The sequence below is a fragment of the Apodemus sylvaticus genome, chromosome 6, assembly GCF_947179515.1.
Source record: "Apodemus sylvaticus chromosome 6, mApoSyl1.1, whole genome shotgun sequence".
Taxonomy (NCBI): Eukaryota; Metazoa; Chordata; class Mammalia; order Rodentia; family Muridae; genus Apodemus; species Apodemus sylvaticus.
Window position 1 is genome coordinate 126,248,664 of NC_067477.1, and position 27,296 is coordinate 126,275,959.

General features: G+C 41.1%; 1 long non-coding RNA gene across 1 annotated transcript; it reads left to right on the forward strand.

Moving 5' to 3' along the window:
* Nucleotides 1–19,269: 19,269 nt before the first annotated feature.
* LOC127687610 (uncharacterized) lies at nt 19,270–27,270 on the forward strand. The gene is made up of 4 exons (XR_007978425.1): nt 19,270–19,304; nt 25,909–25,951; nt 26,530–26,581; nt 27,172–27,270. It is a non-coding gene; the product is annotated as an uncharacterized LOC127687610 (long non-coding RNA).
* Nucleotides 27,271–27,296: the final 26 nt, after the last annotated feature.

Sequence of the window (27,296 nt, forward strand, 5' to 3'; positions counted from 1 at the left end):
AGGCTATCTTTTTTCCATTGGATGTTTTCAGCCTCTTTGAGGAGGATCAAGTGGCCATAGGTGTGTGGGTTCATTTCTGGATCTTCAATCCTGTTCCATTGATCCTCCTGCCTGTCACTGTACCAATTCCATGCAGTTTTTAGCACTATTGCTCTGTAGTATTGCTTGAGGTCAGGGATACTGATTCCCCCAGATTTCCTTTTGTTGCTGAGAATAGTTTTAGCTATCCTGGGTTTTTTGTTGTTCCAGATGAATTTGATAATTGCTCTTTCTAACTCTGTGAAGAATTGAGTTGGGATTTTGATGGGTATTGCATTGAATCTGTATAGTGCTTTAGGCAAAATGGCCATTTTAACTATATTGATTCTACCGATCCATGAGCATGGGAGGTTTTCCCATTTTTTGAGGTCTTCTTCCATTTCCTTCTTCAGAGTCTTGAAGTTCTTGTCATACAGATCTTTCACATGTTTGGTAAGAGTCACCCCAAGATACTTTATACTGTTTGTGGCTATTGTGAAGGGGGTCATTTCCCTAATTTCTTTCTCAGCCTGCTTATCCTTTGAGTATAGGAAGGCCACTGATTTGCTTGAGTTGACTTTATAACCTGCCACTTTGCTGAAGTTGTTTATCAGCTGTAGGAGCTCTCTAGTGGAGTTCTTTGTGTCACTTAGGTAGACGATCATGTCGTCTGCAAATAATGATAGTTTGACTTCTTCCTTTCCAATTTGTATCCCTTTGATCTCCTTATGTTGTCGAATTGCCCGAGCTAGTACCTCAAGTACAATATTGAAAAGATAAGGAGAAAGGGGGCAGCCTTGTCTGGTCCCTGATTTCAGTGGGATTGCTTCAAGTTTCTCTCCATTTAGTTTGATGCTGGCTATCGGTTTGCTGTATATTGCTTTTACTATGTTTAAGTATGGGCCTTGAATTCCTGTTCTCTCCAAGACTTTAAGCATGAAGGGATGCTGAATTTTGTCAAATGCTTTTTCAGCATCCAATGAAATGACCATGTGGTTTTGTTCTTTGAGTTTGTTTATGTAGTGGATTGTATTGATGGATTTCCGGATATTGAACCAACGCTGCATTCCTGGGATAAAGCCTACTTGATCATGGTGGATGATCGTTTTGATGTGTTCTTTGATTCGGTTGGCAAGAATTTTATTGAGTATTTTTGCATCGATGTTCATAAGGGAAATTGGTCTGAAGTTCTCTTTCTTTGTTGGATCTTTGTGTGGCTTTGGTATCAGTGTAATTGTGGCTTCGTAGAAGGAATTGGGTAGTGTTCCTTCTGTTTCTATTTTGTGGAATAGTTTGAAGAGTATTGGTGTTAACTCTTCTTTGAAGGTCTGGTAGAATTCTGCACTGAAGCCATCTGGTCCTGTGCTTTTTTTGGTTGGAAGACTTTCTATGACTCCTTCTATTTCTTTAGGCATTATGGGACTGTTTAGATGGTCAAGTTGGTCCTGATTTAATTTTGGTATTTGGTATCTGTCAAGGAAATTGTCCATTTCCTCCAGATTCTCCAGTTGTGTTGAGTATAGGCTCTTGTAGTAGGATCTGATGATTTTTTGGATTTCCTCAGTTTCCGTTGTTATATCTCCCTTTTCATTTCTAAGTTTGTTAATTTGGATACTTTCTCTGTGCCCTTTGGTCATTCTGGCTAAGGGTTTATCTATCTTGTTGATTTTCTCAAAGAACCAGCTCCTGGTATTGTTGATTTTTTGTATGGTTCTCTTTGTTTCTACTTGATTGATTTCGGCCCTGAGTTTGATGATTTCCTGCCTTCTACTCCTCCTGGGCGAAATAGCTTCTTTTTGTTCCAGGGCTTTCAGGTGTGTCATTAAGCTGGTAATGTATGCTCTCTCCATTTTCTTTTTGGAGGCACTCAGGGCTATGAGTTTTCCTCTTAGCACTGCTTTCATTGTGTCCCATAGATTTGGGTATGTTGTGTTTTCATTTTCATTGTGTTCTAAAAAGTCTTTAATTTCTTTCTTTATTTCTTCCTTGACCAAGGTATCATTGAGTAGAGTATTGTTCAGTTTCCACGTGTATGTGGGCTTTCTGTTGTTTCTGTTGCTATTGAAGACCACTTTTACTCCATAGTGATCAGATAGGAGGCATGGGATTAGTTCGATCTTCTTATATTTGTTGAGGTCTGTCTTGTGACCAATTATATGGTCGATTTTGGAGAAGGTACCATGAGGTGCTGAGAAAAAGGTATATTCTTTTGTTTTAGGATAGAATGTTCTATATATATCTGTTAAATCTAATTGGTCCAAAGCTTCAATTAGTTTCATTGTGTCCCTGTTTAGTTTCTGTTTTCCTGATCGGTCCATTGAGGAAAGTGCAGTGTTGAAGTCACCCACAATTATTGTGTTAGGTGCAATGTGTGCTTTTAGTTTTAATAAAGTTTCTTTTACGAAAGAGGGTGCCCTTGCATTTGGGGCATAGATGTTCAGGATTGACAGTTCTTCTTTTTGTATTTTTCCTTTGACCAGCAAGAAGTGTCCCTCAGGGTCTCTTTTGATGACTTTGGGTTGAAAGTCAATTTTATCTGATATTAAAATGGCTACTCCAGCTTGTTTCCTAAGACCATTTGCTTGTAAAATTGTCTTCCAGCCTTTTACTCTAAGGTAGTGTTTGTCTTTGAACCTGAGGTGTGTTTCCTGTAAGCAGCAAAATGTAGGGTCCTGTTTACGTATCCATTCAGTTAGTCTGTGTCTTTTTATTGGGGCATTAAGTCCATTGATGTTAAGAGATATTAAGGAATAGTGATTGTTACTTCCTATCATTTTTGACGTTATTTTTTAAATTTGAATGCTTAACTTCTTTTGGGTTTGATGAAAGGTTACTATCTTGCTTTTTCCAGGGTGAAGTTTCCCTCCTTGTATTGGTGTTGTCCTCCTATTATCCTTTTTAGGGCCGGGTTTGTGGATAGATATTGGGTAAACTTGGTTTTGTCATGAAATATCTTAGTTTCTCCATCTATGGTGATTGAGAGTTTTGCTGGATATAGTAGTTTTCGTTGGCATTTGTGTTCTCTTAGAGTCTGCGTGAGATCTGCCCAGGACCTTCTAGCCTTCATAGTCTCAGGTGAAAAGTCTGCTGTGATTCTGATAGGTCTTCCTTTATATGTTACTTGGCCTTTTTCTCTTACTGCCTTTAGTATTCTTTCTTTGTTTAGAACATTTGGTGTTTTGATTATTATGTGACGGGAAGTATTTCTGTTCTGGTCCAGTCTGTTTGGAGTTCTGTAGGCTTCTTGTATATTCATGGGCATCTCTCTCTTTAGGTTAGGGAAGTTTTCTTCCATAATTTTATTGAAGATATTTGCTGGCCCTTTAAGTTGTAAATCTTCACTCTCATCTATGCCTATAATCCTTAGGTTTGGTCTTCTCATTGTGTCCTGGATTTCCTGGATATTTTGGGTTACAAGCTTTTTGCATTTTGCATTTTCTTTAACTGTTGAGTCCATGGTTTCTATGGAATCTTCAGCATCTGAGATTCTTTCTTCTATCTCTTGTATTCTGTTGTTGATATTTGTATCTCTGTCCCCTGATTTCTTCCCAAGGCTTTCTATCTCCAAAGTTGTCTCCCTTTGAGTTTTCTTAGTTGTTTCTACTTCTGATTTTAGATCCTGGATGGTTTTGCTTAGCTCCTTCACTTGCATGTTTGTGTTTTCCTGTAATTCTTTAAGAGATTTTTGTGTTTCCTCTTATTTTTGTGTTTCCTCTTTCATGAGCTCAGCCTGTTGACCAAAGTTCTCCTGTATTTCTTTAAGAGATTTTTGTGTTTCGTCTTTCATGACCTCAGCCGGTTGAGCAAAGTTCTCCTGTATTTCTTTAAGTGTTTTTTGCATTTCCTCCTTGTTGGCTTTTGTATTCTCCTGGATTTCTTTCAATGATTTTTGTGTTTCCCTTGCAAGGGCTTCTAACTTTTGATCCATTTTCTCCTGAATTTCTTTATGTATGACCTTCATGTGTTCCTGTACCAGCATCATGACCAGTGATTTTAAATCCAAATCTTGTTTTACTGGTGTGATGGGGTATCCAGGACATGTTGGTAGAGGAGAATTGGGTTCAGATGTTGCCATATTGCCTTGATTTCTGTTAGTGACGTTCCTGCGTTTGCCTTTTGCCATCTAGATCTCACTGGTGTTAGTTTATCTTGTCAGTGCTGGACTCACCAGTGCAAGCTGCCCCTTCCCAGTTGGCCTCTGGTGCACAGCTTACCTCCTGCACTGCTTGTAGACAGTGTGCTGCTGCCCAGGCTGTTCCGATCCCAAAGCAGGCACCCGAAGGCTCCCGCTGGGGCCCGCTGGATTCACTGGAGCACACTGACTTCTCCCAGCTGGCCGCCCGGAAGCCCAGCTAGCCACTTGCAGGACTTGGAGATGTAATGCTGCCGCCCAGACTGATCTGGATCCGGAAGCGGGGAGAGTAGAGCTAAGGGCTTCTGCCTGAGGCCTTGCCCCAGATTGTGTCTGTGGAGCAGATGGAGCCCGTGTGCACTCCCAGGGAGTGCCGACGGTGTATGCTACTGTGACCTCCCCTGTGTTCCTCTCACTCCGCTGGGCAGCCGATCTGCCAACCGGGCTGTCGCACACAAGGTTAGCCTGGCCGCCCAGTCCCTGAGTCCAGGCAAAAGCCTGGGAGGCCAAGGTCCGAGCAAAGTTCCCCTAGGGCTATGACTGTTAATTGGGTTTGCCAGGTGACTAGGATGGCGGGCGTGCGCGCCCGCGCTCCCTGAAAGCGCCGGGAGAGTCTGCTTTGCTAACAATCACCTGGGCGGGTTGACTCACAGATTGCCCACCAAGCCGCCCAGTTCTTGGGGTCAGTCCTGTGCCTTTTGGGGCCTGGACCCCCGCTTTGTTAGCCTTAGGCTATGCCTGTTACAGGTCTGCCCGCCTGAGCTCTCTGTCATCCTGCAGGCAAAATGGCGGCGGCGCGCTCGCAGGCCTGGGCAAAAAACCTCCTGGCTGGGTTGGCACCCCGATGGCCCCCCGACCCGCCCAGGGCCTGGGTACAGGCCAACACCCGTCGGGCTCAGACCACCGCGGTATTGGCCTCGGATTATGTTTGTGTACCTCAGTCTGTCCGATTCCTGGAGTACGGAACCAAGATGGATGCTCCTCTCCTGACTGGTGGGAGGCCGAGTTCTGAAGTGGCCTCCCTGCAGGAAAGGCGCCGCACAACTGCAGCTGCTTGCTGCCCGGCTGGTCAGCGAAGGTCAGTGGTCGTGGGCGCAGGGCCTAACTGGTCCCTGTGACGCCTTGGTTCCACTGCTGATGGCCCTTCAGCTGGAGCAGCCACTGCTGCCGCTGCCGCCGCCCTTTTTTAAATTTTTTATTTGATATAATTTATTTACATTTCAAGTGATTTCCCCTTTTCTAGCCCCCCCACTCCCCGAAAGTCTCATAAGCCCCCTTCTCTTCCCCTGTCCTCCCACCCACCCCTTCCCACTTCCCTGTTCTGGTTTTGCCAAATACTGTTTCATTGAGTCTTTCCAGAACCAGGGGCCACTCCTCCTTTCTTTTTGTACCTCATTTGATGTGTGGATTATGTTTTGTGTATTCCAGATTTCAAGGTTAATAACCACTTATTAGTGAGTGCATACCATGATTCACCTTTTGAGTCTGGGTTACCTCACTTAGTATGATGTTCTCTAGCTCCATCCATTTGCCTAAGAATTTCATGAATTCATTGTTTCTAATGGCTGAATAGTACTCCATTGTGTAGATATACCACATTTTTTGCATCCACTCTTCTGTTGAGGGATACCTGGGTTCTTTCCAGCATCTGGCAATTATAAATAGGGCTGCTATGAACATAGTAGAGCATGTATCCTTATTACATGATGGGGAATCCTCTGGGTATATGCCCAGGAGTGGTATAGCAGGATCTTCTGGAAGTGAGGTGCCCAGTTTTCGGAGGAACCGCCAGACTGATTTCCAGAGTGGTTGTACCAATTTGCAACCCCACCAGCAGTGGAGGAGTGTTCCTCTTTCTCCACACCCTCTCCAACACCTGCTGTCTCCTGAATTTTTAATCTTAGCCATTCTGACTGGTGTAAGATGAAATCTTAGGGTTGTTTTGATTTGCATTTCCCTAATGACTAATGAAGTTGAGCATTTTTTAAGATGCTTCTCCGCCATCCGAAGTTCTTCAGATGAGAATTCTTTGTTTAACTCTGTACCCCATTTTTTAATAGGGTTGTTCGGTTTTCTGGAGTCTAACTTCTTGAGTTCTTTATATATATTGGATATTAGCCCTCTATCTGATGTAGGATTGGTGAAGATCTTTTCCCAATTTGTTGGTTGCCGATTTGTCTTCTTGATGGTGTCCTTTGCCTTACAGAAACTTTGTAATTTTATGAGGTCCCATTTGTCAATTCTTGCTCTTAGAGCATATGCTATTGGTGTTCTGTTCAGAAACTTTCTCCCTGTACTGATGTCCTCAAGGGTCTTCCCCAGTTTCTTTTCTATTAGCTTCAGAGTGTCTGTTTTTATGTGGAGGTCCTTGATCCATTTGGATTTGAGCTTAGTACAAGGAGACAAGGATGGATCAATTCGCATTCTTCTGCATGCTGCCCTCCAGTTGAACCAGCACCATTTGTTGAAAAGGCTATCTTTTTTCCATTGGATGTTTTCAGCCTCTTTGTCGAGGATCAAGTGGCCATAGGTGTGTGGGTTCATTCCTGGATCTTCAATCCTGTTCCATTGATCCTCCTGCCTGTCACTGTACCAATACCATGCAGTTTTTAACACTATTGCTCTGTAGTATTGCTTGAGGTCAGGGATACTGATTCCCCCAGATTTTCTTTTGTGGCTGAGAATAGTTTTAGCTATCCTGGGTTTTTTGTTGTTCCAGATGAATTTGATAATTGCTCTTTCTAGCTCTGTGAAGAATTGAGTTGGGATTTTGATGGGTATTGCATTGAATCTGTATATTGCTTTTGGCAAAATGGCCATTTTAACTATATTGATTCTACCGATCCATGAGCATGGGAGGTTTTCCCATTTTTTGAGGTCTTCTTCCATTTCCTTCTTCAGAGTCTTGAAGTTCTTGTCATACAGATCTTTCACATGTTTGGTAAGAGTCACCCCAAGGTACTTTATACTGTTTGTGGCTATTGTGAAGGGGGTCATTTCCCTAATTTCTTTCTCAGCCTGCTTATCCTTTGAGTATAGGAAGGCCACTGATTTGCTTGAGTTGATTTTATAACCTGCCACTTTGCTGAAGTTGTTTATCAGCTGTAGGAGTTCTCTAGTGGAGTTTTTTGGGTCACTTAGGTAGACTATCATGTCGTCTGCAAATAATGATAGTTTGACTTCTTCCTTTCCAATTTGTATCCCTTTGATCTCCTTACGTTGTCGAATTTCCCAAGCTAGTACCTCAAGTACAATATTGAAAAGATAAGGAGAAAGGGGTCAGTAAAGGCTTCATTTTTAACATTTTAAAAAGAGTAGCTACAAGCCAGGCAGTAGTGGTGCAAGCCTGTAATCCCAGCACGCTGGGAGGCAGAGGCAGGTGGATTTCTGAGTTCGAGGCCAGCCTGCTCTACAGAGTGAGTTCCAGGACAGCCAGGGCTATACAGAGAAACCCTGTCTCGAAAAAAAAATCCCAAAAAACAAAGAAAAAATATATAGCAGCTACAACCCCCAATTTAATTAACTGTGCTGTAATAAGGGGATTCCCACAGTATATGTAGTCCTTATAGGATGTATGTATAGAAATATAAAAGCAAATTGCAACAAATTTTTTGTATAACCATTATTGATTTTGCCTAAAAAGGCTTGCCATGTAATAGATTAACCATCAATAATAATCAATTTGATTGGTGTTTAAAACAAGGAACAAACATTGTATCAGGCTCTTAAAACATTTTTTAGATGATCTATTTGGCCCTGATTTAATTTTGGCATTTGGTATCTGTCTAGGAAATTGTTCATTTCCTCCAGATTCTCCAGTTGTGTTGAGTATAGGCTTTTGTAGTAAGATCTGATGATTTTTTGAATTTCCTCAGTTTCTGTTGTTATATCCCCCCTTTTATTTCTAATTTTGTTAATTTGGATACTTTCTCTGTGCCCTTTGCTCAGTCTGGCTAAGGGTTTATCTATCTTGTTGATTTTCTCAAAGAACCAGCTCCTGGATTCATTGATTCTTTGTATGTTTCTCTTTGTTTCCACTTGATTGATTTCAGCCCTGAGCTTGATGATTTCCTGTCTTCTACTCCTCCTGGGTGAATTAGCTTCTTTTTGTTCCAGAGCTTTCACGTGTGTCATTAAGCTGCTAGTGTATAGTCTCTACAGTTTCTTTTTGGAGGCACTCAGGGCTATGAGTTTTCCTCTTTAGCACTCCTTTCATTGTGTCCCAAAGATTTGGGTATGTTGTGCTTTCATTTTCATTAAATTCTAAAAAGTCTCTGATTTCTTTCTTTATTTCTTCTTTGGCCAAGGTGTCATTGAGTAGAGTTTTGTTCAGCCTCTATATGGTTGATTTTGGAGGAGGTACCATGAGGTGCTGAGAAAAGTGTATATTCTTTTGCTTTAGGGTAAAATGTTCTATAAATATCAGTCAAATCCAATTGGTCCAAAGCTTCAATTAGTTTTACTGTGTCCCTGTTTAGTTCCTGTTTTCCTGATTGGTCCATTGAGGATAGTGGAATGTTGAAGTCACACACAATTATTGTGTTAGGTGCAATGTGTGCTTTGAGCTTTAGTAAAGTTTCTTTTACGAATGAAGTGCATTTGACATGTAGATGTTCAGCATTGAGAGTTCTTCTTGGTGGATTTTTCCTTTGACCAGCAAGAAGTGTCCTTCTGTGTCTCTTTTGATGACTTTAGGTTGAAAGTCATTTCTATCTGATATTAGAATGGCTACTCTGGCTTGTTTCCTGAGACCATTGGCTTGTAAAATTGTCTTCTAGCCTTTTACTCTAAGGTAGTTTTTATCTTTGACACTGAGGTGTGTTTCCTTTATGCAGCAAAATGTAGGGTCCTGTTTCCTTATCCACTCTGTTAGTCTGTGTCTTTTTATTGGGGAATTGAGTCCATTGATGTTAAGAGATATTAAGGAATAGTGATTATTACTTCCTGTCATTTTTTATGTTATTTTTATATTTGAGTGGTTATCTTCTTTTGGGTTTGATGAAAGAAGGTTATTATCTTGCTTTTTCCAGGGTGTAGTTTCCCTCCTTGTATTGGAGTTTTCCTCTTATTATTCTTTGTAGGGCTGGGTTTGGGGAAAGATATTGTGTAAATTTGGGTTTGTCATGGAATATCTTGGTTTCTCCATCTATGGTGATTGAGAGTTTTGCTGGGTATAGTAATCTTGGCTGACATTTGTGTTGTCTTAGAGTCTGCATGAGATCTGCCCTGGATCTTCTAGCTTTCATGGTCTCTGGTGAGATGTCTGGTGTGATTCTGATAGGTCTTTCTTTATATGTTACTTGACCTTTTTCTCTTACTGCCTTTAATATTCTTTCTTTGTTTATTACATTTAGGGTTTTGATTATTATGTGACGGGAAGTATTTCTGCTCAGGTCCAGTCTGTTTTGAGTTCTGTAGGCTTCTTGTATATTATTCATGGGCATCTCTCTCTTTAGGTTAGGGAAGTTATCTTCCATAATTTTGTTGAAGATATTTGCTGGCCTTTTCAGTTAAAAATTTTTTTGATACCTTTATGTTTTTATGTTACAACATTTTACCAACACACCAATATCTTTATTGAAGGAAGTAAAAACTTTATTTGGAGAGGAAAAAGCTGATTTTACGTTAATGTTCTCCTTGCCAAGGAAGTGCAGTGAACACGTTATAAACCGTTTGACAAATGCTTACAGTAGCTTTCTCTGAGTTATGTCTCTTATCATTTATTTTGAAAACATCAGAGCTTAAATCCTTTTGTGGGAAGCTTAAAGCAATGTCTTAGCCAATTAATTTATCTTACCAACTTTTGAAAATCACTTACTTAAAAAATGTTAAAAGCCCATAGTTAAGAGCAAAGGCCTGTAATTAAATTCTATGAACAATACTCTGAAAAATCTAAGATCCTAGCTTCTTGTATTGAAGCAGAGACAAAACATTTTTTCTCACCTAAGTTAAGGCTATTTAGCCATTCCTTGAGGAAAAAATCTTAATGAAATTGCTTTTTTGTTTCTTTTAAAGTTAGCTCATGCTCTTTTAAAGTTAGAAACAATTGCTTTTACCACCATACCAATAATCTTGTGAAAAAATCGCAACAGGCCCATTCTGCCAACAGCTGCTTTTAACCTTATCAGTCTTAAAGTCATCCCAATTACAAAAAATGCTAAAAATCGTGAGCCTCCAACCAGACTGCAAACTGCAGCCAATGGCACACTGGCAATCCTTATTGTAACTCTTAATTTTCTCTTATAATATTAGAGCATAACTATAACTTTGGAGAGTAAAACCCAATTTTAATTAATCTATTTTCTTTAAAATCAATGGCAATTGCACTACTTCCACACCACAAAGTCTGTCTCCCAGTTCCCATGTTTGAATGCATGACAGTGTAACTTATTAAAGAGACATTATCTTAAATCCTATTCCCTACAAGTTCAATTTCTAGGATAAGATTCATACAAAATACCATGCCTGTTTAGGACCATCTTAGAGGCCTGTGTTTTCCCTGGGTTGTATCATGCCACGTGTTCAAGATGGCTCCAACCCTGAGCTACCAGCTCTAAAGTCACCTCTTATTACCAACCTTAATATTTTAAACCATGTAGAATAATTTATAAGCCAATACTCTATAGTCAAGACATGCAAAACGTACTTATATTTTTAAGAACAATTATAAACAAAAATAAAGATTGAGTTGCATTATGCCTCATGTTGCTGTTTAAGATGGCTCCAACCCTGAGTTACCAGTTTATACTAATCTGTTATTACCAACATTATACCTTTTAAATCATAACCAATAACTTTTAACTCTATAGTCAAGATATGTAAAACTTTATACCATTAAGACCAATAGAAGCAAGAATAAAGCGATTAAATGAATCTCATAACTTAAACCAAAAATTTTCCCTAAATCTTGAGGCTGCTGGCCCTTTAAGAAGCAGCCTTTTTTTCTCCAGCCTTGTTTGAATCCCGTTTTATTGCTGGGCTGCTTTAAATCAGCCTCTGCTGTACAAACTGTGGCCAGATCGAGAGATAGACTGCCAGCAGATGAAATCTTCACCAGTTTTTCTTATTAACATGAAACAGATCAACAATCATTCAATCAATGAAACAAAGAGGACACAAACGTAAATGAAGACGTGGTGTACACCAGAGACCAAAAAACTCTACATAGAAAGGGAAGTGTGCTTGTGGGGGAATTCAATCCATGTTCCTTCTCTCTTTCTCTTTCATATTTCTAAAATATGGGGGTTTTTTGTATTTTACTCTTTTTATTTTGTTTTATTTTATTTTTGCACTATTCCTCTTCCCTGATACAGTTCTTAGACTGTGAAACCACGTGCCTAATTGAATTAATTCCCTGTTCCATTTTGCTGTCACACCCTAGCTGATCCAGTCTAGCCTGTATCTCTTTTGTACACCTGCAACAACAGCCTTGAAAAAATGACATTCTTAGCCATAAAATTAATACTCTGTTGCTTACCGTGCCAGATACATAACATTTTTCTTTTTCCTTTTCCATGGAGCACCACCCAAGACAGCTTCCCTCATTCAGCCTCTGCCTTTCTGGGTTCCATCCATTGGCACCACTCTTTAGCAGCCTACAGCTACATGGTAACAGCCTGGGTTCTCTGGAAGAAGAGATGGGGATTGAAAATCAGGGTGGCAAGGGAAGCACATGGACACAAAATCATAAATGTTGACATGATTTCTTGCTCAAAGCTCGACCTTTAATGAGTCTCTCCAAAGATAAATAGGCAGGCCAAGACCCTTCCCCAAAAGCTGGAAACTGGTTCTGCTTGTTCTGCAGGAGGCTGGCATCAGGTGACTGGGCTGCTATTCTTTGAGAACAATGGGCCAGATATTCAAGGGATGGGGGAGGTCACAACTTCTATTTCTTTAGGGTTATGAGATCATTTAGATGGTCTATAAACCTGATTTAACTTTGGTATTTGGTATGTTTCTAGAAAATTGTCCATTTCATCCAGATTTTCTAGTTGTGTGGAGTATAGGCTTTTTTAGTAGAATCTGATGATTTTTTAAAATTTCCTCATTTTCTGTTATTTCTCCCTTTTCATTTCTGATTTTGTTAATTTGGATACCTTCTCTGTGCCCTCTGGCTAGTCTGGGTAAAGGTTTATCTATCTTGTTGATGTTCTCAAAAAACCAGCTTCTGGTTTTGTTGATTCACTGTATAGTTCTTTTTGTTTCAACTTGGTTGATTTTAGCCCTGAGTTTGATGTTTTCCTGCCTTCTACTCCTCTTGGATGTATTAAATTCTTTCTGTTTTAAAGCATTCAGGTGTGCTGTTAAGCTGCTAGTGTATGCTCTCTCCAGCTTCTTTTTGGAGGCACTCAGAGCAATGAGTTTTCCTCTTAGCACTGCTTCCATTGTGTCCCATAAGTGTTGGTATGTTATGCCTTCATTTTCATTAAATTCTAAAAAGTCACCCACAGTTTTGTGTGGGGTGCGATGTGTGCTTTAAGCTTTAGTAAACTTTCCTTTTGGAATGCCGGTGCCCTTGTATTTGGAGAATAGATGTTCAGAATGGAAAGGTCTTCTTGGTAGATTTTTCCTTTGATGAGTATAAAGTGTCCTTCCGTGTCGTTTTTGATGACTTTTGGTTGAAAGTCTGTTTTCTTGGATATCAGCATGGCTACTCCAGCTTGTTTCCTGAAACCATTTCTTTGGAAAATTTGTCTCCAGCCTTTTACTCTGAGGTAGTGTTTGTCTTTGACACTGAGATGTGTTTCCTGTATCCAGTAAAATGCTGGGTCTTGTTTATGTATCCACTCTGTTAGTGTATGTCTTTTTATTGGGGAATTGAGTCCATTGATGTTAAGAGATATTAAGGAATAGTGATTGCTGCTTCCTGCAATTTTTGATGTAATTTTTATGTTTGTATGGTTATCTTCTTTTGGGTTTGTTAAAAGAAGATTAATTTGTTGCTTTTTCTAGTGTGTAGTTTCCCTCCTTTTGTTGGTGTTTTCCATTCATTATCCTTTGAAGGGCTGGATTTGTGGAAAGATATTGTGTAAATTTGTTTTTATCACGGAATACCTTGGTTTCTCCATCTATGGTAATTGACAGATTTTCTGGAAATAGCAGTCTGGGTTGGCATTTGTGTTCCCATAGGGTCTGTATGACATCTGTCCAGGCTCTTGTGGCTTTCATAGTCTCTGGTTTGAAATCAGTTCTGCCTCTCCTGTGTTCCCTGTGCTCCTGGTTGGTCCTAACTGCTCAGTTGCTAGAGAGAAGATGGCGCCCTCACCTCCAAAGCTGGGAGTCAAATCACACCCTGCAGTGCAGTTCTCCCTGGCAGGATTGGCTCACAGATGGCTGTGGTGCTTCCCAGCTTCTGGGTGCAGGTTTAGCCTGGGTGGACCCTGTCCCAGCTGCTCTGCCACTCCTGTGTTCCCTGCACTCTGTACCCACCTGCTCAGTCACTGGAGAGAAGATGGCCTGCCTCTGCTTTCCAAGTACTGGAATGAAAGATGAGCACCACCACTTCCTGGCTCAGTAATTTTTCTCAAAGAATAGTGGGATTTTGAAATCTGAGTCCACCGCCCAGAGGACAAGGGGGATGAAGTAAGGATTGTGGGAAAGGGTGGCCTAGAGGAGAGCAGTGAGCAGAACATAAAGTTAATAAGTTAAAAAAAAGAGAGAAAAAAATCAGAACACAGCTATTAGGGGTTGGTTTTGTACACTGTGTATACAGATTCTGATTTCTGTGCCTCTTTTCTTTTTCCTTTATTCGGGTTTTTTGGGGTTTCTTGGTTTTTTGTTTTGTTTTTGTTTTTTGTTTTGTTTTGTTTTTGAGACAGGGTTTTTCTTTGTAGCCCTGGCTGTCCTAGAACTCACTCTGTAAGCCAGGCTGGCCTCAAACTCAGAAATCCACCTGCCTCTACCTCCCGAGTACGAGGATTACAGGCATGTGCCACCACCGCCCAGCTCTGATTGCATCTCAATGTTGTATAAAAATTGTTTTCTATCACCTCTGATGGTTTAGTAAAGTGCTGATCAGCCAATAACTAGGCAAGACTTCCAGTCCCAGTTGGGGGTCCCTGGGAGACGAAAGAGAGAGACAAGATACATGCACATGCACACATATACACAGGGACAGACAGACAGACAGAGGGACTGATAGAGAAGAGAGCTGTGGAGGGACATGGGAAGAGTCACCATGAAGACACATATGGAACAGAGCCAGTCTGAGCAAGATTCAGACTCAGATTCAGATTACAAATAAAGGGTCACATGGCTGGGATGTAGCCACGCTAGCACGCCATGGTTAGAATAGATGAGTATCTGCCCAGTTACAGGGCTCATAGCTTGTTAATAAATTTAGTATGTCTCTATTGTTTATTGCGGAGCTAAAATGGGCTAGAGTGGGTATAGAAACACCTTGTCATTATTTGGGAGCAAAAGGGTTGAAGCAAACCCCCCATTATCACTTTTTTTTATTTATCATTCCATTTGTTTATATCTCAAATGATATCCTTCTTCCGGGTTAGTCCTCCACCAGCCCCCATCCTACATCTGCCTCTCCATCCTCCCCTTTGCCTCTATGAGGGTGCTCACCCACCCACCCTCTCTCACCCTTCTGTTCCAACATCCACCTGGGCTGGGGCATCAAACCTCCACAGTACCAAGGGCCTGCCCTCCCATTGATGTCAGACAAGGCCATCCTCTGCTACATCTATATCTGGAGCCATGGATCCTCCATGTACACTCCTTGGTGGATTAGTTATTTCCTAGGATTCTCTGGCCACTTCACTAAGACATGATTGCATTGTTCCTAAACTATGTAAGTTAAGGGTTGTGTTGTGTAAGTAGGACAGGATGCCATCTCAGTGTTGGGAACAGAGGGGGAGGAGGAGGGTGAAGGAGGAGGAGGGAGAGGTAGGGGAAGGGGAAAGAGGCGGAGGACAGTGTCAGTGTAGAATCCACAGACTATCCTTTGTGCTGAGAAGCCTTTAGATTATGGTCCTTCTATCAGAGAAAGGACAGATGGGTACACGTGATTCTACTTCCAAGGAGCCTTATCACTTTGCCTACTCTCTTTTCTCAGAGTAGTCTGGGAAGGTCTGGGCTGCAGAGGGATCACTTGTGTAGCCTGTTTACTCTGACGGACCTGGGTTTAAGAAGAATTGTATATACCGTGTTGAATTGACTTGTAAAGGTTAGTATGTTTTAACCCATGTGCTGTTTTTGTGTGCATTTGATTTCATTTTATTTTTTGCTTTTTGTAAACAAAACAAGTCTTCATAACTTTGCACAATTTATTAACTTGGTTGTGTTTTTACAATGTAAGAATAAGTAATAGATAATGTCTCCAGCTTCTCCTCTGTGGTACATGTGTCTGTGTTGTGTCAGTAATAGGACCCAGTGCTCCATAAAGGATAATAGCTTCCAGTGCACTATCCCTCATGAGGACTCCCTGAGTGGTTCGTCATCTGCCTCCTCATGTGAACCAGTGACTGACTTCCCTGCAACCTTCCGAAAGTCTACCTACTGGATTAAGATGAGAAGAATCAAGCCTGCTGCCACTTCACAGGTTGAAGGTATCCATTTCAGATTCTCAGTTCTGAGACAAGAGAGTGTATCTCATGTGCTTGGTGTTTTGGTGTGGTGTGGCTCCTTATCAGTAGTGATTAGATGAGATTTTGTTTGACACAGGGCTTTCACCATGTGGCTCTGGCTGGCTTCACACTCAGTATCTGGTTCACACAAGCATTGGATGTATTATGAACTCCTGCATGGGCCTCCAGTGTTTGGGAGCTACACTACGACCAACCTGAATAAGCAGATGTGAAGGAGTCAGGCTATCACACACTGTTGCCTTCGTGACTCTCCCTTTGTCAGCTCTACCAATCCTACCCAGTGGCAGCCTTCTTCTCCATGGCATTTGACCTTCTTTTTCTTACTCTTATGTTTTCCTCTGATTTTGAGGATGTGAGGACTGGGTAACAGGTTATCGTGGCAATGTATGCCAGAGGGTCACAGTCAGTGATTGATCCACAGGTGTCTTTGTTGAGTTCTGGTTCTGTAGATATAAATCATAGTCAAGAGACGTGTTTAGGCATATGGAAGATCTGATGGTTTCTGAGGAAAGACAATCTACAGGGAAAAGGGAGACTCCATAGGTTAGGATCTGTTCACACCAAGTTTCTCCAAGCTGTTCTGCGAGGGTACATTTTTTAGTGATTCATGCCTTGTGGTGCTATGACAAGGTTTGGAAGGCATTTATAGACTGCTTTGTTGTTGTGTGGAATGTCAGGCACAGGTGAAAAGGAAAAGGAGAAGGCCAAAGGAAAGAGGAAAGTCAAGCAGGAAGAAGATGAAGACTACAGTGAGCTTCTGCAAAAGAAGCACAAGATGTACGGTAGGGTCCTGCGCTGTCTGGGAGACTGAGCTTCACTCTTTAAGCTGGAGGTAGAAAGCCTTTGCTTTGTTGGCTTGATTGACTTTGGAATCCCTAGAATTTGGTGAGGGGATGACTTTTACCGGCTTTCTTATTCCTTTTCAGTCAGTCCTGTGTGAAAGGAAGGTCAGGAGGTTGAGGGAGTGGGGCCTAGTCTACTAAAGAGAAGGGGAAGGTGATTTGGGAAGTTGATGTGTTTCAGGTTTCTGAGTTTGCATCTTATGCGGGAAGGAAGCAGCGGCCTAAAGCTCAGCCTCACCCCAAAGCCCAGGCTCGTAGGGTTCGGAAGGAGCCGCCAGTCTATGCAGCAGGTACTCTTCTCTTTGAATATGTGTGTTATTTCTGTGAGGGTTGATGTACCAGATGAGGCTGTCACATATTTCTCCCTCTTTCTTACCTCCCTTCTCTCTCTGTCTCTGTGAGAAATTGAACCGAGCCCTTCATTCCTGATGGGGAGGCATCGACCACCAAGCCTCACCTGCTGTTCATGGAAGCAGCAGCTGCTGCTGGTTTGGAGGTCACACAGGCTTAAATTTTGGCCCTGTGTGCCTTCTGAGCTGCCTAGGGCTGTCCCTTACAGTCCTCGATTTCCTTGTATGTAGACAGGAAATATTATATCGATGAAATTTAAATGACAAAAACATTTAGCATCATCTCAGGCACATAGAAAAAAATTTCAGACAGCAATTTTGCATATCTAAGTATGTTTTTCTTACATCATGATCTGAAAAGTTGCCCCCCAGTTCTGACTCACTCCATGGGACTTGAGAGTGAGCCTCAGATGGGTTTTTTGGGGGGGGGGGAGAAATGGACAGAGGTTTCTGAAACTGTGCAGTGAATAGAAACAAGTTATTTTTGAAAGTCTTTTACTGCAAGAATGTATTCAATATTTTCCCTCAATTGTAGACTTAAGTTTTTTGTTTCTGAAGAATTCTACAGATTACAGTGTCCCATTCTTTCCACTGTAGGCAGTGTGGAGGAAAAGTGGTACTTAGATATCTTGGATAAAACAGTGTGTCCTGTCCTACCTGCCAGGCAGTGGGGGAGGAAGCCTACAGAGACTTTAGAGAAACATGTGGAAAACTGCAAGCAGGTTAGCTATTTTGTGGCACTTCCTGACTGTTAGGAATTTTCTCTATTGGTGCAGTGATAGGACTCTTGGTTACAACTCAGAGGGCTCTGGGTTCGGTCTCCAGCAACATGGTGCTCTAAAATGGATCCTGACACTGGTGGGAGAATATGAGATGCAAATGAAAGTAGGAATCAATGTACCAATGTTTGCATTTTCGTGAGATAGGGTTTATGGAGCTCAAGCTGGCTTTGAATTTGCAATGAAGCCAAGGATGCCCTTTGATTCTGGATGCTCCACCTCCCATTTTAATCTCATGGTCTTGACAAGTGTACTGAAGTCATATAAGATGTGAAGAGTGGGGCTGGAGAGATGGCTCAATGGTTAGTGCACAGGCTGCTCTTGCAAAGGGCTAGTGCTGAGTTACAGCACCCACATATCCTCTCAAAACTGTCCCTAACTCCAGTTTTTGGGGGATCTGATGCTGTCTTGTGAATGTCTTGGGCACGCATGCGGTATACAAACATACATCCAGGCAAATTATACTTACACATAAAATACATTTTTTAAAAAACGAGTGAGATAACCCAGACTCAAAAGATGAATCATGGTATGCACTCACTAATAAGTGGATATTAACCTAGAAAACTGGAATACCCAAATCATAATCCACACATCAAATGAGGTACAAGAAGAATGGGGGAGTGGCCCCTTGTTCTGGAAAGACTCAGTGAAGCAATATAGGGCAAAACCAGAACAGGGAAGTGGGAAGGGGTAGTTGGGAAAACGGGGAGGGAAGGGGGCTGATGGGACTTTCGGGGAGTGGGGGTCTAGAAAAGGGGAATTCATTTGAAATGTAAATAAAAAATATATCGAAGAAAAAAAAAGAAAAAAAAAGCTGTTATGGATAGATGAGAAAGGGTAAGAGGTATTTGCTGAACTATTATTGTAGCTTCTTTGGTAACTCCAAAATATAGTATAGATAAACTTGGCAGTAAGAGAGTAGGTCCTAGGATAAGGTGTTCCTCTAAGGTTACTACTCAATTTGATGCATTCAGGTCAACAGGAACTAGGGAATATGGAGACCCATGAACTTTGAGAACTAAGCACCTCAGAGCATATGAGCATGTCCACTCCAACTGTTCTGTCTCTAATTCTACTTCTAACCAGAAGTTTGAAATGTATGGCATGGGACCTAATCCAAGTATAGGATAGTGGCCAGCTCCAGAGAAGATGTGAATTGGAACAGGCCATTTTGAAAGACTTTGAAACTTTGCCTCATCACTTCTTCCTTAATGTCACTTTATCAAGCTGGACCTCGGAAGATTCATAGCTGGATTCTTCCTTGAGATTTGGGATATAAGGGATCTGAGAGCTAGGGGTAGCCCCAGGGAAGGGCAGTGGCTGAAATGTACAATGACTGACCTTACCTTGAAGTACCTATTATGATATCATAATGGTGCCATTCTGGAGACAGAGACTCTTGAGTTGAGTTGAGTTTAGTTAGTTAGTTAAAGCAATGTGCTTGAGTAATGGAGCCAAGTTGGGGGATGGATATCCCACTGCTGGGCCATTTCAAGATTAGTCTAATTAGTTTCATGATTGGCGCTATCTGTGTGTTGTTTTCTAGGTATCGGAGCCAGACAAAGGCGGCGGCCAAGGCAAAGGTATGTGATAGCCACTTTCTCTCAAAACCCACTTCTCTCTGTGCTGAACCCCTATAGGTTTTTAGAAATGCTGAGCCTCTGGGCCATCTGAGGTAATGAGCAGAGGGTAGGGGGAGTTGAGGTAATACCCATAGATGTCTTTCCATTAATTCAGTTTGAGAAGCTTTAGGCCAGGCATGGTGGTGCACACCTTTGATGTCAGTACTTTGGAGGCAGAAGCAGGAGGAACTCTCTGAGTTCAAAGTCATCCTAGTCCACATAGTAAGTTCCAGGAGAGCAAGGACTACTCTCTCAAAAAAGCCAAGAAAAGAAGAGCAAGAGGGAAGAACAGAAAGAAGAGGAAGAGCAGGTAGAACAAGGAATAGGAAAGAAAGAAAAAGGAGGAAGAGAAGAAGGAGGGAGAGGTCAAGAGGAAGAGGTGGTAATAGTAGTAGTAACTTTAGTATCATATTATCAAAAAGGAAGAACGTACAAGATATTAAAAAAGTGCTGCCTAGAAACTTGAGCTAGGGGAGACAGTCAGACTGACATACATAGAACTTTTGGGGGAAAGAATGTGATAAGAGTTGAGAAATGGATATTGTCCATCACATGGGAGGCAGAAGGCCGATGGAGCCCATTTTGTAAAGAAAGATTTATACTCATAGGACAAGACAATGAAGGTCTTGGGACATTAATTACAACTTTGTGGGTGGGTGGAAATTTTTATTTTCAACAGAAGAAAAATTGTTCGCAGACATGGTGCACATGGTGAATATTAGTAAGCACTGATGGTCTTCTTGAGGACCTGGTAGGTCATGCCTCCAGTCTGAGTTTCCTGTCCTCTGACACACACACACACACACACACACACACACACACACACACACACGAAAAGAAACTGAGGCCAAGAAATTGATTCTCACAGCTCTTCTGAAATTCATAGACAAACTCAGGTAAAATTTAGTGTCATTGTCCTGAGTCCAAAAGATGCAGCAAAGGGCAGGCTAGAGAAATGGGTACACCTTTTGTGCTTCACTCCTGTGGAAGAAGTCTTTTCTCTTCAGGAGTTCTGATCTCTGCTATTAAAGCCTTCAGCTGATTGGGTGATGGCCACTCACAGTATGGAAAGCAATATGCTTTAAAGTGTACTGATTCTAAATGTTAGTCATATTTAAGAATTACTGTCAAAGAAATGTTCTAGGCTAATATATGACCAAACCACTGGGTTCCATAGCCTAGCCAAGTTGACATATGATTAACCATTACAATTCTTTCTCTTCTCTAAGTTCATTTGTAAAATTGTGTGTTTGTGTGGTTGTGTGGGAGAATTGGAATACAAGTGCCTGCAGAAGCCAGAGGTGCTTGGATCACCCTGGAGCTAGAATTCCAGGGTATCATGAACCATCTGACATAGATGCTAAGAACTGAACCCAGGTCCTCTGCAAGTGCAGTATGTGGTGCTGAACCATCCTCCCATGCCCTTCTCCTCTTCTCTTTCTCCTCCTTCTCTTCCTCTTTCTCTTCCTCTTTTTCTATTTCCCCCTTCTCTTACTCCTTCTCCTTCTTAGTTTGTAGAGTTTCATTACTTTAGTTCTTACATTTATGTTTTTTTACTTTATCTCAATTTTGTTTTTAAATATGATATGAAGTAAGGCCCAACTTCACTCATCAACAAGTGGCCTTCCAGTGTCCCAAAACCATTTATTAAAGCTTTTTTTTGTTTTGTTTTGTTTTGTTTTGTTTTTTTTTTGCATTGAATGGTCTCAGTGTCTGTGTAGAGAAGCAGTTGATTTTTAGTGTTAGCTTTCATTGATCCTAAAGGTCTGTTCTTATGCTAGTTTCATGACTATTTTTGATTACTGTAAAACCATTTGTACATGGTTTTAAAAATAGAAACTGAGTCATTTAACTATGCTTTTTCAAGAATATTTTTTGGCTCCTGGGGGACCTTTGTGATTCCTTTAAATGGTCCCTCCGTCCACCATGGCAGGGGAAGAAGCCACAGCATAGGGGCTCAGGGTAGCGATTCAGGTGACATCCACAGTAAAGAAGCAGAGAGAAGGAACAAGTTCAAGCTGCTCTTCTCTTTCCCTAGGGACACAGTCTAGGATCCCAGTCATAGCTTGGCGCCACCCAGAGGTGCCTCAGGATGGTTATCCAGACACTTCCCTACAGACATGCTCAGAGGCTCATCTCCAGATGATTCTAGATTTTGTCAAGTTGACATTTGTCATCACAGTAGTGGCATTGTTTTCTTGCTGCTATGTGGAGCTCTCCTCAATTAAACTGTCATATTGTCATATGGAAATGAACTTGGTTCAGAGCTGGGTGTTTGTTTTGGGACAGACTCTCTCTTTGTAGCTCTGGGTCTTCTGGAACTAGTATTTAGACCAGGCTGGCCTTCAGTGCACAGAAATCCTCTCCCTCCTGATATTTCAGAGCCTTTTAAAAACATTTTAATTCCACCTGCCTGTTTTTGTTATTAACAATGGTTGTGTAGCTGTTTTTGCTTTTGGTCCTAGAAGTCTCTCTCTCTTCTTATTCTCCATTAAGAAACCTTCAAGGTAGACTTGAACTTGAGGTGGATTGACATTTTTTATATTAAAATCATCCCAGCCAAGAGCCTGAAATATCTTTCCAATTATGCATATTATCATCAATCTCCTGTGTTAAATATTTATGGTTTTATATATGAAGGTCTTCTGTATTATTAATCCAATACTTTGATATTTTATAATCTTTATTAATATAAAAATATATTTTATGACTTTAAGGGTTATAGAGTTTTTACTGAGGTAAAAATGATGTGTGTGTGTGTGTTTTGTTTTAGTTTTTGAGATAGGATCTTGCTTTATATCTCCAGCTAAGCTGATGCTCACTACGAAGATTATCTCAAACCAGTAACAATCCTCTTCCTTACTCCAAGTGTTGGTATTACAGGCATGTGCTACTAGAATCAGTGGCTGTTCATATTCATAAGTTGTTTTAGATTTGTAAATTTAGGGAAGTATTGTATATGCACATATCTATATGTATATAGACAGAGAGAGAGAGAGAGAGAGAGAGAGAGAGAGAGAGAGAGAGAGAGAGAGAGAGAGAGAATACAGTATATTATAGCTGCATTCAAAGAAGCGAATACAAAAGAGAGGTCTTGGTCTGTGCTGGAACTCACTCTGTAGATCAGTCTGGCCTCGAACTCAGAAATCCACTTGCATCTGCCTCCAGAGTGCTGGGATTAAAGGCATGTGCAACCACTGCTCAGCCAATAGAGAGATCTTAAAGGCAAAGAGTGAAAGGGACTGGAGAGCTGTCTCAGAGGTTAAGAGCACTGGCTGCTCTTCTAAAGGACTTGGGTTCCATTCCCAGCACCCACACAACAGTTCACAGTTGCCTGTAACTCCTGTTCCAAGGAATTCAACTCTTTCCTACAGGCATACATGCAAGCATAACATACATTCACTTAAAATAAAAACAAATGAAAACTTTAAAAAAGAGTATATATTTTTAAAAAAGGAGAAATTTGTGTAGGCTATTTGGACTCAAAATTCATAGATCTGAAGCACGAATTTGCATCAGTATATTGGTTGAAGGGCTGTCACTAGGCAGATAACCTGTGGGCTATAAGGTTGCCATTTTAGAGCACACAAAGATAAACCTGTAGAATGTGTGTATGTACTGAGGCATACAACACACATGCAATTCATGAAGAACAGTGGTTCTCAACTTTGCTAATGCTACAACACTTTAATATAGTTCCTCATGCTGTGGTGACCCCCAACCATAAAATTATTTTCATAGCTACTTCATAACTGTAATCTTGCTACTGTTATGAATAATAATGTAAATAAACTGTTTTTTGATCATCTTAAGTGACCCCTGTAAAATGGTCCTTTGACACCCAACAGAGTAGTGACCTATGGAATCAGAACCACTGATGTAGAAGGAATCTCTTGTGCATGTGTTCTTTGGAAGTGTATTCATCTCCAGCAGTTAGGAGTGACTGCTCTTCTTGCCTCAGATATTGAGTGTAGCAAGACCAATTTTATCTCTGTGTCAGCACAGACACTGTGTGTCCTTTGAGCATGTGGCACTCTAAGATTCTTGATTTTTTTAATGAGGTCTTTATATGGGACATTTCTTTGCCCCAACACATTTGCCAACCCATTTTTTTTAACAGTTGACTTAGGACCTCAAAGTAGCCTGAGTTTTCACTGTTGCTTTTCAGCGTTTTCCCTTTAGGAAGCCTCTCTCTCTCTCTCTCTCTCTCTCTCTCTCTCTCTCTCTCTCTCTCTCTCTCTCTCTCTCTCTCTCTTTTTCTCTCTCTCTCTCTCTCCCCTTTTCTCTTTCTCTCTTTCATGCTAATCAAGTTATCCAGAACCTGTAAAATTAAAAGGACTTCTTTGAGATCCTATATGTCATAACTCAGGAAACATTGGTTCAGGAACCTGTGAATCCATGTTCTAAGGAAAGCAGGAGAAAGTGGGGCTTTGCATGAGCAAGCAGTTCTGGCTGTGAAGTGCTGAGAGGAACAGGATCCACATGACCAATGGAAAACAAAAGAAAAGAATCTACTTATCTGGTAAAATGCTCATGAAACAGGAGCCAAATACCTATAGATATGTGTCCCTAGTCTCTAGTCACCTGGTCTATCCACTGTTTATTTCAAATGTCCACAGCACAGGGTGGAGGTGACCAAGCTCCCTAAGCAGGAACATGGGCCAAGAAGAGCTTCCATCAGTAGCATCCTGGGCTCAATTGTGAAAAGCATTCAGCTTAGCTTTCTTTGTAACCTTCTTTTCACAGAGGATAAACTACATTCCAAGCACATGCCATGCTCTATCCAGTATCTGTAGGTATTTCACCATGAGGGTGTTTCCAGATTACTTACATGTGTGATATTTGTAGATCGTGTGGAGATACAGATACAGAAGGCTCATTGGTAGACATATTAACTGGTATTTCAACACCAGTTTTCTTTTGCTTCTTATCTTAATGGTCTCACCATGAACATAGATTTATACATAATGCATGATTAAGCATAAAATAAGCTCAAAACTATCAAAACTACCACCAGACATACTTAGCTCTGTGGTAAACTGGGTTACTAAATCATAGACATATTCACCAAATGCCCCAGAATTGTTGGCTAGGCTCTTTAGACATTGATGCCCTGAGGAAGGAGTACATATTTGACTCATTTTAATGGTGACAAATGTCATTAATGCCCTTAACCTGACTGTGGGCATCACTGCAAAGTCCTATGAGTTTACTACTTGCTAGGAAGACCTTATGGAATAGAATGGAACTCCTACCACTAAGCTTCCCCTGCTTCTCACCTTCTCAGCACCATCTCCCACAGCTGAGCAAAAGTGCACTTGCAAATGGTTACAGGGCTCCAGACTTTAGCACAGCTGACTCCATGATGGAAGTGCCTTTCAGACTGTAAATCTCAGCACATAGTCAGCACCACCTGCCACAGGTAAAACAATGGCCCAATCCATCAAAGTCCATAGTTCTGGGACCCTCAAAATGGACTAGCCTCACTTTTTGGCTTCTGCTTCTGGTTAACCATTATTGTTAATTTATGTCAACCCAGAACATGATTTTTGTGCTTAAGAGGTCACTCTGAAAAAGGCTTGTGGATACACTGGAATCCTGAACATCCATTGTAGTTGCTGAGTGGCTAATAAAGACATGCTGGTGGCTAAAATCCATGTCCATCCAGTCTTCTCTGGTGAATGCCCCACAATACAAGTTCCATATGCCTTTTTCAGTGGTGTTTTATTTGCTTATAATGCACTTTTTCGCCTAGAAATCAGCTGACTCTCTGATCTGTTGCTCAAATAGAAATTTATGGAGTATTCTTTCATTCTGTTTAAGGAAATTAATCAAGTTCTTCTGAGTTCAGTGATGCATTTCTATTACATTTACCACACTGAAAAAAATTGTGTGTGTGTGTGTGTGTAAGTGTGTGCATGTGTGCATGTGTCATGGGGCACAGAGAAGTAGAAGACAACCTACAAGAGTCAGTTCTTTCCATCTACCTTGAAAGCCATAGGAGGTAAATGTCAGTTGGCAAGGCTTGGCACCAGGTACCTGTACCCACTGAGCCATTTTGCTGGCTCCCACATAGTATCTTATCTGTTTAGGTGGCTGTTTTCCTTACTAATGCTTGGCTCTAGAGTAAAGGGGGCATATTTATCTTTAGTCTCAGTATGCCACATAGTAATCTAGAATTTAATTTTTGAAGACACTGAATAACATGTATGCATGTGTGCATGCATGCACAAATGCCATGGCATGCACATGGAGGGAAGTGAGAGGACTGGTGAAAACTGCTTCTCTCCTTTTACTACAAGAGCTCCAGACAACCCAGGTCTTTGGGCATGGTGTGTAGCACCTTTGCCTACAATGCCATCTTGGGGCTTCCTTATTATATATAATAAGTTATTCATTAATAAATTAGAATCTAATGACATAATTACACATTTTTCAAGATGATTACATATGATTAAAGCATATTAATAACCCACAGGGAAGATGAGATGTATTGTCAATAAAATCTCCAATCTATAACATAAACCTAACTTTCTTGTTTCTTTCTTTGTGTGTGTTTCTCTAGGCTTCAAAGCAACAGGTTCTTGAAGATATCAGGAAAATCAAAGGTCAGAATTACTCTATCCCTTATTGTTAGCTCAAGCTGCTGTGTTTCTGCTTCAAGACACTGATCGTTGACAGCATGTGAAAGAAAATTGAAAATGAGGGTGTGACTAGAGTAAAGGCATCTTTCTAACATCTTCACTTGCAAAGTCATGCATACAGCCCCATAACTCCTGCATGGTCCCTTTCCCATGTCCCATATATTTTCATGGAAACTCAAAGTCCTGGAAAGAAACTCACTGGGTCAGGAGACTGGACAAAGAATAACTACTAAGAGTTTGTTGCCTTTAGTCCTCTACTATGTATTCTGGGCAAACATCTTTAAAGGAAGAGATGTATCAGGCTCTCTGTGTCTCCCAATGTTATGTTCCCATTCCCATGCTTCTAGTGGAGGCACTTCTGGTCCATGATGAAGAAAGCAGAGAATATGAACATTTAAAACTTGGTAGCTGTGCCTTGCTACTAATTAGCTTCATGGCAGGCATGACTCTATCTTTGCCCTCATGATTATTGAATGAAAGGGATTCTTTTACATTGTATCAGTAGTTACTATGCTAAGTAGTTTCTTTACTCCTATTACCAGCTTTAGAATTGGAAGAATCCAAGAAGTATGCCACAGCAAGTGATCTGGCATGGTAAGCAGAGTCTGTCTTCAGACTGTCCTAAGATTGTTTCACATCAACTTGATACAAGCTAGCCTCATTTTAGAAGAGGAAGCCTCAACTGCTCCTTCCAGATTGCCCTGTGGGCAAGCCTGTGGTGCATTTCCTTAATTGATGATCAATGATTGTGGGAAAGTCCAGCTCACTGTGGGTGGTGCCACTCCAGGCTGGTGGTCATAGGTGACATAAGTAGTCAGGGTGAGAAAACCATGAAAACAAGGCAGTAAGCAGAGCCTCTGCATCAGCTCCTGCCTCACGGATCCTGCCCTGAGTTCCTACCCTGACTTCCCTCCACAATGGAGTATGACTTGAAAGTTGGTCGGTGAAACTAACCCTTTACCTGCAAGAATTTTCTAGTCATGTGGTTTCATCACAACACTAGAACCCCTCACTAAGACATAGCCTTAATTGTAAGTGCTAGAAGTATAAAATACCTGATACTCTTACATCATTTACTATGAGAGTAATTGTCTCATTCCTAAATCAGTTTTCTATTCTTATTAGTTAACTTACTGATACTTTGATATCACTTCAGTTCCACTGACCTAACCTGCTGTGTTCAGTATTCCAGGACGTCGTCGTCGTAAGGACCAAACCCAGGACTGTATATTATGCTCAATCGATAGAAGCTTTAAAAATATCTTTCAACATCTGGAAAATGCAAGGTCAGGAAACAGAGTTTCTGGGT